Genomic DNA, 13,903 nt, shown 5'->3' with positions numbered 1-13,903 from the left:
AACTAAATGGATGAAATGCACCTTCTCCGGAGAGCACCCCTCAGTCTGCTCCCAGTAACATGAAGCCCTCCTCTATGTTCCCACTGGGGAACTAAAGGGGAACCTCCGAAACAAACCCGCTACACAAGACCCCAACGCGCTGGCCACCGTAACCCTGGTGAAAAGTCACACTAGGAACCAAATTCTTTTTCCTGGTTCTGTGCTTCAACGTTTAAGTCCCAATTCCTTAAATTTATAATAAAATACATACAGTTTTGTTTCTGGGGCACACCACCCGCCTCCTCTGGCAAAGGAGTCTGCAGCCTGACTGCTGATTGCAAAGCACCTGGGGAATATTTAAAGGCTCCGAAGCCCCGCCAACATCCACGTCACCCGGGCAGAGTGGAATGTCAGCACAAGGATCTTAAAGTGCCCCCAAAGTGCTGCCCAGTTTGAACACTACCTCTGCTTGGAACTTCAGGCCATCCCCTAGCATCTTCCAGTTTGCATAAAAACACCTGGGAAGCCCCCAGAGATCTTAAGAGGCAGGATCTTTTTTTTTTTTTTTTTAACTATCCTTTCACCAAAATACCCACATCCAACCTCTCAAGCCAAGGGGAAAGGGCTTCGCAGTCTGCAAAGCGTTGGTGCCTCTTAAGGCTGCAGGCGTCCTCCCCTAAAGACACTATTTGTTCTAGAGAAGATCTGGCAGGGCACAGAGGGGATCCCCTCGAGGAAAGGAACCCCCGGGAGCTCCGAACCAGGCCTCCTTTGGAGAGGGGCCTACCCACACCCGGGGGAGGAGGAACTACTGCTGCGGGATGAGCCCCAGGACACAGGTCCTCATTCTGGGTTTCCAGGAGCCTGGGGCTGCTGGTGCATCCTGAACCCGACACAGGGGGGAGCTGGCTGAGGGGCGAGGGCTAGGGGACATCACTGCACTCCCAGAGCCAGCTGCGCCTGGGGAACTCTGACCTAGACACTGCCCCAGGGGTACCTGATCCTGTGCTGTGCTGACCACCTGCAAGGTACAGAAGGGCCAGGAGTCCAGCATCACCCCTCCTGACTGTCCCTCCTCAGCCTCCGGCTATCCTGGGACTCCCTGGGGGAAGGCACGCCAGTAGGTCAGAGGCTGGCTTCACTCACCTTTCCCCCTTCTTTCCACTGAAGAAGGTTTCAGAGTTGCCAAAGCACTTGGGACAAGTTGCCCACACTGCTTCCACAGCTACCAAGCGCTTCAGTTTGCCCAGAGCTACTTCGGGATGTCAGAGAGCTTCCGGGGCTATGACAGGCTGCCATGGAGCTTTTGATGCAAAGCACTTTGAAGAGATCAGCATCTAGAAAGTCAGGGCGCAAGTAGGTCCACACCTATGAAAAATAAATTCTGGTAAGGGGGTAGGAGAAGAGGAAACTGTCCTACACTGTTGGTGGGAATGTAAACTGGTAACAGCCACCACAGAGAACAATCTGGAAAAATTTTTTTACTCTAAAAATAGGGCTACCCTATGATCTGGCAGTCCCACTCCAGGGTATATATCTGGAGGAAACCATATTTAAAAAAAACACATGCACCCCAAGATTTCACTGCAGCACTATTTAAAATAAATAAATGCATGATAATAGAGAGATTATTTTTTAAAAAAGAAAGAATTTGTTAGGCAGGACCACCACAGGTACAAAAGTAAACGTTTACCAGTTCTAAATACATGGGATTTCACCAAGGAATGTGGACAGAGCTGCTGATCTGAATCACAAATGTTACATGAGAACCTACCATTTCTTCCTCTTCCTCGTCCATTCCTAGCTTTCTTTCTCAGGCGATATTATGTAGAGGAATCACACCTGTACATCGTTTTTTTTAACTTACTATTTAAAATAAAATTTTTTTTTAATGTATATGGCTGCGCCCAGTCTTAGTTTCATCATGGAAGATCTTTTGGTTTTAGTTCTGGCATTCAAACTTTTAGTTGCGGCATGTATGATATAGTTCTCTGACCAGGGATTGAACCGGTGCCCGCTGCATTAAAAGTGCAGAGTCTTAGCCACTGGACCACCAGGAAGTCCCACACCTGTACATCTTTGAAGGCATCAGCACAGCTCTTTCACCCTGTCAACTAAAAAAATGCAGGCAACCTAAAATTTGAGAGTTATGCTTTATTCAAGATTACTGGGAGAAATATCAACAACCTCAGATATGCAGATAACACTACCCTAATGGCAGGAAGTGAAGAAGAACTAAAGAGCCTCTTGATGAAAGTGAAAGAGGAGAGTGAAAAAGTTGGCTTAAACTTCAACATTCAGAAAACTAAGATCATGGCATCTGGTCCCATCATTTCACGGCAAATAGATGGGGAAACAGTGGAAACAGTAACTGACTTTATTTTTTAGGGCTCCGAAATCACTGCAGATGGTGACTGCAGCCATGAAATTAAAAGATATTTACCCCTTGGAAGGAAAGTTATGACCAACTTAAACAATATATTAAAAAGCAGAGACATTGCTTTGCCAACAAAGGTCCGTCTAGTCAAGGCCATGGTTTTTCCAGTGGTCATGTATGGATGTGAGAGTTGGACTACAAAGAAAGCTGAGCGCCGAAGAATCAACACTTTTGAACTATGGTGTTGGAGAAGACTCTTGAGAGTCCCTTGGACTGCAAGGAGATCCAACCAGTCCATCCTAAAGGAGATCAGTACTGAATATTCATTGGAAGGACTGATGCTGAAGCTCAAACTCCAATACTTTGGCAACCTCATGTAAAGAACTGACTCATTGGAAAAGACCCTGATGCTGGGAAAGACTGAAAGCAGGAGAAGGGGACAACAGAGGATGAGATGGTTGGATGGCATCACCGACTTGATGGACATGAGTTTGAGCAAGCTCTGGGAGTTGGTGATCGACAGGGAGGCCTGCCGTGCTGCAGTCCATGGGGTCGCAAAGAGTCAGACATGACTGAGCGACTGAACTGAACTGAACTGGGCTGTCTGGCTCATTCCAACCACCAACTGACACAATAAAAGTAACACTTGGTTCTCAGCCTACCTGGGATGGTCAGCAGCCTGGACATCTTGCAAATGGAAGCATACTGCTCACTTGGAGGCGCTGGAAATGAGCTGAGTATTTTTCTGGGTCGTCTGAATCTGGAAATCATGAGACACTATGGTCCATACTTTGTCCTCTGTGGGGAGATAAAAAGGCCACAAGGATGGGTGGTTAGTATGCAAATGCATCTTCAAATGTCAGAAAATAAGGGAGCCACACTTTCACTGGTATTTTCCCTGAAGTGATATAGAACAGAGCTAAGAATAGTACTCCTTAGAATAACCCCTACCTTTTTCTCACACCAAAGTTCTCCTTAAATAGACAAAGTAGAAAAGTCATATTTTTTATTAAAAAACAAACTCAAGAGCGGGTTGATGCTCTCATGCCCACAGCACTGAATGTGACGCCCACTGTGTTCAGTTGCCTTCCTGACACCGGACCCCTTCACTCCTTCCTAGGTGAACTACGTGCTCTCAAGCCTTTGCGTCTTTGTACACTCTGTTTGCTGGGATCAGAATATGCAACCTCTCCCTGTCAACAACTGCTCTTCTCACCTAGACCTTTCAGGTAACGTTAGACTCTGCATTCTCTGTTACTGAAATACCCTACACACGTGGGATGATGCAAACAGGTAATTATCTTGGTGTTGTGGACCCTGAAAATTTCAATGTGTGAAAAGGACAAACAGATATTAGACGATGAGGTTAATGTAAAATCCTATAGGGACTTCCCTGGCAGTCCAGTGGTTAAGACTCTTCTCTTCTGAGGCAGAAGGCAGGTGGGCCGCCCCAGGGTAAAGCAATTGGAGGTTTATTCTCTATTGACCAAAACTCCAAGACGAGAATAGCAGACCAATTAAGGGAGAAGGCTGGGCCCTGCCCAGAACACATATTTATCTTTCCCGAAGTCAGGAGACCTCCCCAACCACACATGCGCAGAAAAGGCTCCTTGGAAGCCAAAAGGGGAGTCATGTCAAGGGATGTTCTACCCATAGGCCTTTGTGGTAGGATCCATCTTGGCTAAGAGATGCATGCATACACCTGGGAGGATCCTGAGATGCACCAAATATGGACTGTGAGCCAGGCAAATCAAATGGTTTCCTGGCCAAAGGAAACCTGGAAGAAATACCACATAAAAGTAATTCAAACTGCCACCAGGGCGCGACCCAGGGACTCCTCGAGTCAGCTTGTGTGCCTATCCACACGAATTGTACTTTTTTCCTCTTAATACATTAGTTGCGTTACTACTTTCTGTCTTTGTAGGAATCCTTTTCTGCAAAGCTGAAGGGCCAAGCCCTTTGTCACTGACCACTGGTCTAGTGCCTAGGATCTGGTGCTTTCAACCTCTGGCTAGGAACCCAATCTTAGCTCCAAGTCGTTGCAGGCCAAGGCCACCCAAGATCATTTCCACTGTGGGGGGCACAGGTTTGATCCTGGTCAGGGAACAAACAAGCCACGACCCAGCCAAAAAAAAATCCTATATAATTCTGCATTTGAATTAGAAGTGTCACTGTGTCACTAAGATAACTTAATGAGGTTACCTTTTAAAAAGTGCAAATATATGTCCTAGCTCCGTCCACTGAAAAAGTCCCCAAACAAGGATCAAACTCTGGCACTAGACTGTCAATGTCATTTTCCATTAAGAGAAAACTAGGCTCCTGGAGAAATGACTGATTTCAGGACTGCAACTGGCTAAGAGGAGCCTGGAACATATTGTCACAACAGAAACAAAAAAACTACTGGAGGCAGAGGGTCATTCAAAACCCCAGAGCCAAAGAAGGATGATTTTCATTAACATCAATCAGAATTTCCTGCAATGGATTAAAATACATCAAGGATATTTAATTCTATAAGTTTACTGGGAGAAAAAAAAAAAGAAGTGTTTAATTTTGGAAGATGCTAGGTAACTAACACATTATTTTGACTATCAGAGAAAGAGCGTTAAAAAATCCAGCATTTAGTCCATATTACCTAGATGAACTGTAATATAGCTAACTACTCCCTTTATGGAAATATTTCAGCTCATCAGTGAAGGCTAACTGATAAATTAGAGTGTCATCATTTCATAACTTGTAGCAAGTTAGTAGGATATAAGGAGGATTATCCTGGAGAAGGAAGTGGCAACTCACTCCAGTATCCTTGCCTGGAGAATGCCACAGACAGAGGGCTACAGTCCATGGGGTCATGAAGAGTCGGATACGACTAAGTGACTGAATACAGCAAGGAGGACATCCACGGCTGCTAACACATCCACACGTGAAACGAGAGAAGGTTGAGAGGGGAGGCCCCACACACAGCACTATGGTGAAACAGTGCAGACACAAATCAGACATGAACTTCATCAAGCTTATAGTCCCCACCTGGAAATTTCTAGAAAACACAGAGGAAAGGGGAACATGTTAAATGGCACCAAAGGGAAGTAATCAGCAAAATCCACTTTGTGGAAAACCATATACATCATACAATCTAGTTTTTCAACAGGTAAGCAATAAATTCGGAGAAGGAAATGGCAACCCACTCCAGTACTCTTGCCGGGAAACTCCCATGGACGGAGGAGCCTGGTGGGCTGCAGTCCATGGGGTCGCTAAGGGTCGGACATGACTGAGCGACTTCACTTTCACTTTTCACTTTCATGCATTGGAGAAGGAAATGGCAACCCACTCCAGTGTTCTTGCCTGGAGAATCCCAGGGACGGGGGAGCCTGGTGGGCTACCGTCTATGGGGTCGCACAGAGTCGGACACGACTGAAGCGACTTAGCAGCAGCAGCAGCAAGTAATAAATCACAAAGAGAAGACAGACAGACAGACAGACAGACACACACACGCACACACACACACACACACACACACACACACACACACACAGAGCTCTGTGTTAAAAGGGATGACTTGAACTTGCCTTTCAGGGGTCTTCCTATTTCAGGAAGGCTTCCCAGGTGGTACAGCTATGAAGAACCTGCCTGCCAATGCAGGAGACGCAAAGAGACGCAGGGTCGATCCCCGGGTAGGGAAGATCCCCTGGAGAAGGAGATGGCAACCCACTCCAGTACTCTTGCCTGGAAAATCCAATGGACAGAGGAGCCTGGAAGGCTACAGGCCCAGGGGTTGGAAAGAGTCAGCCATGACTGATGGACTCAGCACAACACACACTTCAGGAAATGCCAGCTTCATTCCTCTATCTCTCAAGACAAAAGCTATAGAAATGCCTTTAACTTGGAGAAGGAAATGGCAACCCACTCCAGTATTCTTGACTGGAGAATCCCAGGGATGGGGGAGCCTGGTGGGCAGCCACCTATGGCGTCACACAGAGTCGGACACGATTGAAGCGACTTAGCAGCAGCAGCAACAGAATGAAGGTATGGGAAGAGCAATGCATGGCAAGCATTAAGCATGCAGTAAGTGTTAGGTATTATAATTTGCCTAGTTCTGTGAGGTCTGGAAGCTGAGGAAGATCAGATCAAATATCTCACCTGAGGTCACACAGAGTCTGAGAATTTGTCTTCTGACTCTCACTACCCAACACTGGATCATCAGTACTTCATCAGCTATTGGCTCCATAGTTGCTCAGAGCAGTAGAATCATCACATTTTGTTTTACCTTTGGAAATTAAGAAGAAAAGAAAAGGTCTTTTCTATTAGATGTCTCTATTAGGTCATAATCCTTGTACTTAATTATAAGCATATGACATTTACAGTTCTCTAAACACTTTCAGTTATATTCAGCCACATCAGGTAGGAAGAGCAGGTGAATTTGTCTCCATTTAATAGATGAGAAATTCTGGGGCTCAGGAAAGTTTAAATAACTTTCCTAACATTTCACGACAGATCAGATATTGGACTTCAGACTTTCTAACTCCCCTATGTTATATTACATAGCTGTTCAGCATTGTAAACATTGTCTATCTTAATACTACAGAGGAAAATTGGTCCCAGAGAGGTGAAGTGATTTTCCAAGGGTGCAAATTCCCAAATAGGGAGCAGAAGAAGCTAAAATAGTGAATGTGGTTTCCAGATTGTGTTTCTTAGTTTTAGGTTTTAGTTTACCTAAATTTAGTAATGATAATTCCATTTTCTCCTGATTCTGTGTTGTATTAATATAAACATCATGGAACTATTGACTTAGGGTTTTAAATACACATCATGGTTGGGGTGATGCACCTTTTGCCTCATCAGCTAGGTTATTTAATGGCCCTTATTCTTGTGTTCTCTATGTTTAAAATCTTAGCCTAATTTTCTGTGGATCTTGTTGGAGGCAGTTGGCATTAACGTGCAACAAGGGACATATCAGTTGCTTCCCGGATTGACCTTTATTTCGGACATTTGCAAATTTCAGTTTTATACACTTTTTGTGTTTGACTGAGTGGTCTATATATTTGTTGGTTTTCTGGGAGAAGGAGAAGGGAAGGAATTATTAATTACAATAGCATATCATTGGGACATCATCTATTTTTGTAGGAAGAATGTGTAATGTTACATCAAAATAATAGTATTTCTGTTGCATTTTGGGCTTTTAATCAAAACAGCTTCATGATAACTATGAAGTCTAGAAAAATGGTACTGATGAACCGATTTGCAGGGCAGACAGAGATGTAGACATAGAGAACAGACTTGTGGACACAGCAGGGGAAGGAGAGGGTGGGATGAATTCAGAGAGTAGCATTTGAACATATATTACCATATGTAAAACAGATAGCAGGTGGGAAGATGCTGTATAACACAGGAAGCTCAACCCGCTGCTCTGTGACAACTTAGAGGAGTGGGATGGGGCTAGGGGATAGGATGGGGTGGGGGATGGGAAGGAGGTTCAAGAGGGAGGGGATATATGTATACTTATGACTGATTCATATTGTTGTACAACAGAAACTAATACAACATTGTAAAGCAGTTATCTTCCAATTTTTAAAAAAAAAGCAAAGTTTGCCATCTACCTTTAAATAACACTGTGAAAAAAAGATGCTATTCTAACTTGCTCTTATTAGATACATTTTTTAGCAAATAAAAACATTAAGAAATTTAAAAAAAAAAAGAAATGCCTTTAACTCTTGCCTTTCCTCCAACTCTGCAAGCATCCAGTCAGTAACTGAGTACCCCTCACGCGACCCTGCACCGACACCCTTGCCTGCTTCCCACAGGAACCTCGAACAAGCCCTCTCTTTCCACCCTCATACCCTGATGCCTACTATGAACACAGGAGCCGGGCTGGGCCTTCTCAAATACACCGTTCAAGGTCTTCACGTGGCACCAGGTCTTGTTCACAATTCAAGCAGCTGAAGGCCCTCTAAGACTGGGCTCGCCACCCTGCTAATCTCCCCCTTGCTTTTTGGGCTCTGACTACACTGACCTCCGAGCGTTCCTCAAGCAGATCAGGTGGCCCCTCCTTGGAGACTCACACTCGCTTTTTCTTGCATCTAGAGCCTTCTTTCCTCAGGTCTCCTCACCCCTCCTTCCCCTGCAGAGCTCAGGAGCCAACCCTGCCTTCGCTGAGTCCCACCTCCACCGCAGCTGCTCCCAATCTACCGGCCCAGCTCTGCACGTGTAAATTATTTCTTAGTATCAGTCTCCCTTCCTTAGAAGGAAAGAAAGTAGGGATTGTTTTCAAAGTGATATATGCACAGCGCTTAGAACAGTAACTGGCTCATAGTAGGGCTTCAAAAACAGTAGCTGAATAGAAGCATGAATTAACAAAAATAAATAGCATACAAATACCTGATCTAGGACCTTCTTACAATCACTTTGGTTCAAGCTCTGCTGGGTCTATCCTGACAGACTCTGGACAGGGCCCTTCCTTGGAGCCAGAATTTCCCTTCATCTGTTACAGCACGCCTCTCTATTAGAATACCCTGCAGCTCGCTGTTCTTAAATCTATGAAACCAAGTTCAGTTATGGTGCCCCCGCAGTCATTTTCTATAGGATATTGATTTTCCAGGTTTTATCTTCGGCCTGATCAGAACGGCCTTTCGTTAGCTCCTCTGATACAGCAAGAAAAGCCGCAATATATTGTGGTAATTCAGACATGATTCTGAAGACAAACTGATGGTTATTTACATCCAGGCCAGCACAATAACCTTTACCTAAGGAAAGATTCATGAACTGAATTAGGCTGGATTAGGCAATAACAAACTGCCTCTGTAATAGGTCTGCTTCTTTTACTTTAGCCTTTGTTCGCATTGCTTTTGCGACAAGTTAATCATTAAAGGGATGTTGCCTATAGCTTAAAATATACGCAATGGCTCCTCTCTGGGAACCCTTCCCCACCCCGAGTGCCTGAAGGTTAAACTATAATACCTACCTTTATTCAGCTCACCTGGGAATGGCTGACTGCACAAAGAAACTAACACACCGCCTCCTGATGTCAGGCCTAAACCAGGACATCTTTGCAACCACTTTCTCTGGTCTTCTTACTTCACCTCCTCACCCGCCTTTTCTTTGTTCAATAAGAAATAAATGAGCATTCAGACCCCAGCAAGATGCTTTCTACGACCCTTGTCTGCCATCTGCTCAGACTCCTGGCTTTCTGTTTGTTTTTCAAATACTGTTATTTATTTATTTTTGGCTGTGCTGGGTCTCCACTGCTGCTCGGCTTTTTCCCTAACCACGGCAGGCAGGGGCTACTCTCTAGGCGGTACTTGGGGCTTCTCATTGCAGTGGTCTCTTTTGTGGAGCACGGGCTCTGGGGCATGGGCTTCAGTAGCTGCGGCTCCCAGGCTCTAGGGCTCAGGCTCAATAACTATGTCACACAGGCTTAACTGCTCCGTGACATGTGGGATCTTCCCGGACCAGGAATCAAATCCATGTCTGCAAGAGGCAAAGCGATAGACAAGAAGTGATTTACTACAATAGGACGCTTGTGAGGCTTACAGACAGGTGGGTGAGAGGGGGCCACCTCCCGAAAACTTAGTGGGCTACAGTTTTATCATCAAAGGAAAAGTGGGGAGGGGGAAAGACTGCCTCCTTCCTCATTCTTGAGTAGACATCATGCCTCCATCATCAGCCTCCTCCTCCACGTCAGGCGGGGGATTTTCCTTGTCCCTACATGTCAAGCAGGACTGTTACTGCGCAACGGAAATGACCAAAAAGGCAGTAGCCCATGATCGAAATGGTAAATCATCTCAGGTTTTAGTATATCACCTTTCCCTTATATTTTTGTTTTTAGTGTGCTCAGAGGAATCGTTAATTTACTGAGCTCATGGGGCAGGATGTGGGTCTCATGCCACAACCATTCGGGCACGTCTCATGCTGATGTTGCATGGTTTTATTGCTAAACAAGCCTGCTTTCTTGAGTGATCAGTAACTTACAGGGGTCTCCCATACTTTTTTCTTTACTAGAATCCCCTAGTGGAATCAACTATTTATTAATAATTACCAGGGCTTCCCAAGTGGTGCTACTGATAAAGAACCAGCCTGCCAATGCAGGAGATATAAGATACATGTGTTCGATCCCTGGGTCGGGAACATCTTCTGGAGAAGGAAAAGGCAACCTACTCTGGTATTCTTGCCTGGGAAACTCCATGGACAGAGAAGCCTGGTGGGTTACAGTCCATGGAGTCTCAAAGTGTCGGACACGACTGAGCATGTGCACGCACAACCACAAAACGATGATCTCATCCCTTACCCTGTCCCTATCACTTCCTTCCTGCCTGCCTTCCTCCCTTCCTTTCTCTCTTTATCTAAAAACAAATCCTTGAGTCTTGTCCTATAGCAGTGTTCCAGACCTTTCTTTCTTCAACTCATGATGGAACAGCATTCTAACCTGACCCTCCTTTAAAGTATCATAACCCCCTTTTTAATATACACAAAATAATGTTCAGAAAGGCAAACATTAAGCAAGAGAAAAAAATGGTTACTATTACGGTCTCTGTCAATAACTTTAAAAACACTAACCAATTTTTTAATACTGATGAATATTTAGGTTCTGGTTTCTTCTTGGCCCTAAACTCTAGTTCCAACAATCTCACCACACACAGTACAGTATCAAAACCCTGTGCATTGTCTCTTTATATCAGTTTTATAGCTGTTCATTCATTCATTCAACAAATATTACTGTGTACCTACTATATGACTGATACAGATCTAGGCTCCAGAGAAACCACAGCAAAAAAAAAAAAAAAAAATCATAAATTTTTGCAGCGTATATTCTTACATTCTAGTGGGGAAAAGAAAACAAGAGAACAAATAACAAGCAAAATTAAAATAAAATGTGTATTTAGCAAGTGATAATGGCAAGAAGAAAAACTAAACGAGGGAAGGGAAGACCTAATTCCCCAACCAGGGATCAAGGCTGGGTCCCGACAGTGAAAGCACCAACTCCTAACCACTGGACCAATAGGGAATACACTAGTGGGTATTTTTAAACACAGAGGAAACCATAAAGGCCCTGAGCAAGCAACATTTGAATAAATAAGATGGTTATCCAACAAGCCATGTGGATGTCTGGGGAAAGTAACCCAGACAGAAGAAATGCAAATATTCTAAATCTGGAATATTCCAGATATCACTTGGGTACATAAGGAGGCCAGTGAGTGAGGAAGGAGAGAAGAGCAGAAGCTGAAGGCAGAGATATGATGGAGATTAATGGGACATGACCTCACAGTGAGCTGGAAAGCCACTGGCATTGGAAGGTTTGGAGCAAGTTAGTTTGATTTCACTTATTCTTTGACATACTATTTTTTGCTTCAGTAAAATTATACTTCAGAAGGGTTTGAAAAATAATGTGTGTGTGTGTATATATCTATATATTTATATCTTTATAAAGATTTAAAACTTTTTAAAGTGTCATGGCATTCTAAAAGGTAATATATAAGCTCTATGTCAATAACATAAAACAATTACTATTGATGCATCTTGAAAATGATTTGTGTGTGTGTGTGTGTGATCCTGTTTCCCAAGAAAGAAAGTGAAGTCGCTCAGCTGTGTCCAACTCTTTGCAACACTATGGACTGTAGCCTACCAGGCTCCTCCGTCCATGGGATTTTCCAGGCAAGAATACTGGAGTGGGTTGCCATTTAGGGATCAAACCCATGCCCCCTGCATTGGTGCATTCGAAGTGCGAATTCTTAACCACTGGACCACTGGGGAAGTCTCAAGACACCAAAAATTAACATCCCCCTTTAAAACAAGACTGTTATCATGTAGGTACATCTTCAATAAATTTGTAGTCTATTAAAATACCATTCTATAGGAATACTAAAAAGGAAGCCTTGATGCACTGACTACTTTTGGACACTGTTTTCTTCTTTCCTTTATTATGCTCCATGAAAGGAAGAGTGATGGATTTAGGGGGCTGGTTTAATATCAATATATGGGAGTCAAGTGATATAAGGGTGCTGACTGAATCAATGGGGTCACCTGATTTGTGGTGACTGATTTAACAATAGGAGTTATGTGATCCACAGGGCCAGCTGGATCAGCAGGAGGGCCCCGCCATCTTACAGGGGACAGCAGCCTCCACAGTTGGACTGCCTTGCAGGTGGGAGAAGGTAGTGGACTAGGGAAGCTGGTCATAAACAGGCTTGGGTCTTCTCACCTATTTGAGTTCCCTAGGTCTGCCACAACAAATTGGCACAAACCAGGTGGCTTACCACAACCGATCCATGTTCTCTCACAGTTCTGGAGACTAGAAGTCCAAAATCCAGGTGCTGGCAAGGCTCACGTCTCCAGAGTACAATCTGTTCATGCCTCTCTTACCTTGTGGCGTTGCTGGCAACCCTTGTGTTCCTCAGCTTGTAGAGACAGCGTTCCAATCTCTGCCTTTGTGGTCACAGGGCATTCTGCTCTGTGTCTTCCTCTTTCTAAAGACACTAGTCAGATCAGAGCCCACTCTAATGACCTCATCTTAATTTGATTACAATTGACCCATTTCCAAATATATTCACATTCACAAGTGCTGGGAATTCTGCATGAGACTCAAGAGATGTGGGCTGGATCCCTGGGTGGGGAAGATCCCCTGGAGTAGGGAATGGCAACCCACTCCAGTATTCTTGCCTGGAGAATCCCATGGACAGAGGAGTGTGGCTGGAAGAGCCGAAGGGACCTCCAAGTGTTGGACACAACCGAGCAACTAAGCACATATATCTTTTCAAAATTAAATTCATTATTTTTGTCCCTGTCACATGGCATGCCAGTCTTAGCCTCCCAGCCAGGAATCAAGCCTGTGCCCCTCATGCTGTGGAAGCAGAGTCTTAACCACTAGACCGCCAGGAAATCCCCAACAAGTTTGTTTTCAGAGAAATGTACTACTTCTTAAGTGAAAACATTTTAGCAGTATTTAAGTGTATGGGAAAGTGGAAGTAATGTTAATCCTGATTATCTCAGTGGAGTGATAATGGATGACATTTTCTCCTAATTATACTTTCTAAATTTCCTACAGTGTGCATGTAACCATCTGGGCCATCTGAGTTGCCAGAAGCCCTAACCTCCCTCCCCAGCCCTCAACTCCAACTCCGCTTTCTTACTGAGCCTGCAGATCTCTAGCGCCCTCTGCCATATGCATCTCTCCATTTTGTGCTTCTAGGAGGTGCAGGTCAGACTCCTGGGGGTTCTGTTAAAAATGTAGATTCTGATTCAGTGGGTGTGGGGCAGGGCCTGGGATTCGGCATTTTAAACAATTCCTAGGGGAAACTGATGCTGGACCCCACCAAGTAACAGGGGTTGAGATTGCTGAGTCACGAAGAGTTGTTCTACAACAGCGACCACAGTCAGCTTTGGATGTATCGGTCCAGGAGTGCTCCCGCGAAAGCCTAAACCTAACGCGGAAAATCGCTCATCTCCAGGATGACTGCGGCGGCCCCGCCCCTCGAGGCCATCGCGGAGCCGCAACTGGCCATCCCACTCACGTGGTGCGGCGCTCACGTGAGGCCCCCCGTCCAATCGTCGCGCTCCTCCGGCCCA

The 13,903-nt window shown here is 44.8% G+C and overlaps 1 long non-coding RNA gene across 1 annotated transcript; it reads right to left on the bottom strand.

Annotated features, from left to right (window-relative positions):
• Positions 1–532: 532 nt before the first annotated feature.
• Positions 533–13,842, bottom strand: LOC145520192 (uncharacterized). Its single transcript, XR_014064304.1, has 6 exons — positions 12,701–13,842; positions 9,321–9,811; positions 8,723–9,087; positions 6,488–6,614; positions 3,019–3,154; positions 533–1,347 (listed from the first exon to the last, which is right to left on the bottom strand). It is a non-coding gene; the product is annotated as an uncharacterized LOC145520192 (long non-coding RNA).
• Between the last annotated feature and the right edge of the window lie 61 nt (positions 13,843–13,903).

The sequence above is a fragment of the Giraffa tippelskirchi genome, chromosome 9 (assembly GCF_054371585.1).
Source record: "Giraffa tippelskirchi isolate mGirTip1 chromosome 9, T2T-mGirTip1v1.2.pri, whole genome shotgun sequence".
NCBI classification, from domain to species: domain Eukaryota; kingdom Metazoa; phylum Chordata; class Mammalia; order Artiodactyla; family Giraffidae; genus Giraffa; species Giraffa tippelskirchi.
This window is presented reverse-complemented; position numbering and strand designations above follow the sequence as displayed.